Source organism: Nelumbo nucifera, chromosome 5, assembly GCF_055504915.1.
Source record: "Nelumbo nucifera cultivar China Antique chromosome 5, China Antique-T2T, whole genome shotgun sequence".
NCBI lineage: Eukaryota > Viridiplantae > Streptophyta > Magnoliopsida > Proteales > Nelumbonaceae > Nelumbo > Nelumbo nucifera.
Window position 1 is genome coordinate 67,708,678 of NC_142653.1, and position 4,319 is coordinate 67,712,996.

Sequence of the window (4,319 nt, forward strand, 5' to 3'; positions counted from 1 at the left end):
CAATTATTTAAAGACAAGTCCATTTATGACTTCGATAGTCCAAAAGATTGAAATTTTATAAATTCAGCGGTCCAAAAGTTGAGGTTTATTTTATAACCTGAGCACATGAATGGCCTTAAGAATGCCCAATTGTTTAGTAATATTTTCATTTTGTTAACTGGTTGCCTTGGTAATAACGACAAGGCCAAGTGGTTAATTATATAAAAAATTGAATTCAAAGAATGAATAGTCCAGATCTATCTATATGAAGCTGCAGAGGTGATTGTTTCGGACCATTCATCTCAAAAGCACAATCAGACTTTCTTAATTTTTGTTATTCTAACTAGCAAGAAGAGAAAACTATGGCAACAGTAGCAGATGTGGTGGTATCTCCTCTGGTTCAAGCATTGCTTCATAAATTGGACTCCAGCGCCATTAATGATTTTGCAAAGCAATGGAACACTGAGAAAGAGTTGAAGCAATGTTCTGTAGTTCTCCAACTGATTTACACAATGGCTAGTTCCATTGAGGATATGCAAATTAGAGATCCATGCTTGCCCATTTACCTTGCAGATTTAAGAGAAACTATCTTCCGAGCCACTGCCACATTGGACGAGTTCATCTACGAGATGCATCATCAAAGAATCCGCGGAAAGGTAGGCCAATTCATCCATTACTCTTTCAATGAAAACCAAAAATTACGTAAAGATGAGATTCGAGGAGTCATAGCTGATTTAGAAAATGAGCTGGTTATGATCCAAGAAAAGATTGAATCCAAGTATCTCAACTTGATCAGCTCAGATAAATGGAGTCCTGATGAAACAAAAAGGAGACTTCAAATTGTTTCATCACTAGACAAACGTAGTAAGAGTGGCTCCACAGTTGATGATTCTCAAATTTTTGGTAGGAAGGAAGTAGCGAATAATTTAATAAACATGTTATTATCTGAAAAATATGATAAGAAGAAAGTCACTGTTATTTCCATAGTTGGTATTGGGGGGATGGGCAAGACAACACTCGCTCAACTCATTTACAATGACCAAAAAGTAGTTGAACATTTCCAAGTGAGAGCATGGGTTTGTGTATCCGAAGAGTCTGATGTTATAAACATAACTAGAGCAGTTCTAGAGTCCATAACCAGTGAAAAAGTAGATATGGAACAACTACAACCACTTCAAGATAGACTCAAAAGTAGCCTAGAGGGGAAAAAGGTTTTTACTTGTGCTTGATGATATATGGAGTGATGACCACAAAACTTGGGATGACATAAGGATTTCATTAAATGTTGCAGCTTTGAATGGAAGTAGAATTATAGTGACCACTCGGTTTAGAAGAGTTTCCTCCATTATGAGTGCCATAGAAACTATTGATTTAGAAGGTTTGCCATATGAAAACTGCTGGGAGTTGTTTAAAAGGAAGGCATTTATTAATGATGATTGTGAAGCATATCCAAACTTGAAAAGAATTGGAGAGAAGATTGTTAAAAAATGCAAAGGGTTGCCTCTAGCAATAAAAACACTTGGAGGGCTTCTATGGGGTGAATCAGATGTGAACAAGTGGAATTCTATCTTAGAAAGTGAAATGTGGGAGATTGCAGGAGAAGACTCAATATTGCCAGCTCTACGTTTGAATTATTATCACCTCCCAGCACATTTAAAACTATGCTTTGCATATTGCTCTTTGTTTCCTAAAGACTCTAAATTTGATAAGGAAACTCTAGTCCGATTTTGGATGGCAGAGGGTTTTGTTGCGTCCAAACAAACTGAGATTATGGAAGACCTTGGTGGTAGATACTTCGATGAATTGTTGAATAGGTCCTTTTTCCAAAGGTATTATGAAAACACTTTTGTGATGCATGATCTGATACATGATTTGGCAGAGTTTGTTTCAAAAGACCTGTGTCAAAGAGTGGAGAATGGCAAGTCAAAAATCATCTCTAAAAAGGCTTGTTATATATCAACTGTTGATGTCCAATTTAAGTCCATTGAAAAGGAAGTAGATAAATGCAAGGGATTGTCAACTCTGTTGTTGATAAAGAATGGGGCAAATGAGAATATTTGGTATATCCCTAGTGACTTATTTGAACACAAATGCTTGCGTGTGTTGGACTTGGGTGGAAATTACAGTTTTGATAGTTTGCCAGATTCAATTGGCAAATTGAAACATCTATGCTTGCTTAACCTCAACTGGACTGGCATTAAAGTGTTACCTGAGTCATTGTGCAACCTCTACAATTTGCAAACTTTGATGCTTAAAGGTTGTGATGAGCTTCATGACTTTCCCAAAGACATGGGAAGCCTAATCAACCTCCAGCACATAGTGATGGATGACAAGTACATATGGAAGAAATTCACTAAGAGAGGCATTGGAAGGTTATGATTTTTTAAGACATTGCATTACTTTGATGTGAGAATGATTAATGACAACAGTAGCACAATAACAGAGTTAAAGGAGTTGTGTCATCTCCAAGGAAAGGTCCATATTAGAGGGTTAGAGAATGTAGCTAACTTTGATGAGGCAAAGGAGGCTAACCTAATAAGCAAGTGTGGAATTGATCAATTATGGTTGGAATGGGGCAACAATGGTGATGGCAATGGAACAAGTGCAATATTGGAGGCTCTACAACCTTACACAGGGTTGCGGCATCTCATAATAGATGGTTATGGTGGCTTAAGCTTTCCAACTTGGATGAGGGCGGAATCCATCATATGGTATGATATGCTGACCATTTTGAAACTCTACCAATGCAACAAATGGAAATTCCTCCCTCCTTTTGGAAATCTAGCCTCACTCAAGGAATTGTACATATGCAATATGCATGGAGTGCAATATTTACGTGAGGAGTTTTATGGGTACAATGGCCAAGATGACAATAATGGTTTTCGGAAGTTGGAGATTTTAGGACTTCAGAATATGCATGGTCTGAAGGAATGGTGGGGAGCAGAGGAAGGGGAATTTCCTAGGCTCAGACAGCTTTCCATTCAGAACTGCCCCGGCTTGACAAAACTACCTCCTCTCCTTCCTACAGTGAAGCAAGTTGAAATGATGTTGTGTCATATGTTGACTTCTCTTCCAAGTCTTCCAACTGCTTCTAGATTAACACTTGCAGATTGTGACGAGAGGATATTGAGTTGGATGCATCAATGCTCTTCCTTGTCCAAATTGAAAATTGGTAAATTTAAAAACATGGCATCACTACCCTCAATGATGCTACAACCATTAGCACAAACACTTCAAACATTGTCTATCTATGATTGTCCAAAGTTTGAGTCATTGCCGGAGTTACAGGATCTTGCCCCTCTTCAGAAATTGTTAATTAATGGATGTCAAGATCTGGCATCCTTGCCCAAGGGACTGAACAAGTTCACCTCTTTTCAAGAACTGGACATCGAGTGGACTGATAAGATGATACTGCAAGTTACTGTAGAGGAGGGTGGAGGATTATCAGATCTTGCTTCTCTTCCCAAATTAGTGATCAGAACATCTTCTAATCTCACTCCCTTGCCCAAGGGACTGCACAAACTCACCTCTCTCCAAGAATTGACCATCCACTAGAGCTCTGCATATACAAAGCTTGTTTTCGAGGATGTGCTGCCCACTAGCCTCCAGTCTTTGATTATTAAGAATTGCCCCAAAGAAATAATGAATCAGTTAGATGAGAGAGGGGAAGGCTATCGAAAGATTGCTCATATTCCCACTGTAAAATTTGAAGAACAAGAAGATCCTATATTTTTGGAGTCTGAGAAAGCACCAATGTTCGACTACTATTCGTGTCCAGATTTGCTAGTTGATTACATATTTTCTTAGTTCGGATCTTCTACACTAGGCCCTCCCAGAGCTATCCTAATCACATTACAACAAGCGTGGTTGCTGTTGTCTCCACATCCCCACGTTTCGTGGAATTATTGGGGACACGGTTTAGTTTCTATGAACAGCTAGGCAACTGGTAAAATTCTTTCTTGCCTTCTATTTAAAGGGGGAAAGCTCCTTTTGGCCATTTTGGGTGTCAAAAGGAATCTTAATTATATTCATTCCTTTTGTAATTATATGCTTGATTTCTTATTAGCATCTGACTAACATGTAAACTGTCTTCATGTTACAGGAAACAAGATCTGATTGGGAGCAAGTATAGCAGGGGATGTAGCATTTGCAATGTTTTTTGTTGGTTCCATACATGTATTGCCATGGACAGTAACAGTCGGCATCTTTAGTGTACTTAACTGGGAATACTAGGAAATGACCAATTAGATATTCTTGATATAGTGACATACTCTCTCTGTTCTGCATCGATGGGGGGAAGGGAATCTCATAGACAATTTTTAAGACCATACAGTCCAAAA

General features: G+C 38.4%; 1 pseudogene; it reads left to right on the forward strand.

The window, feature by feature from the left end:
- Positions 1 to 338: 338 nt before the first annotated feature.
- Positions 339 to 3,375, forward strand: LOC148791729 (putative disease resistance RPP13-like protein 1; annotated as a pseudogene).
- Positions 3,376 to 4,319: the final 944 nt, after the last annotated feature.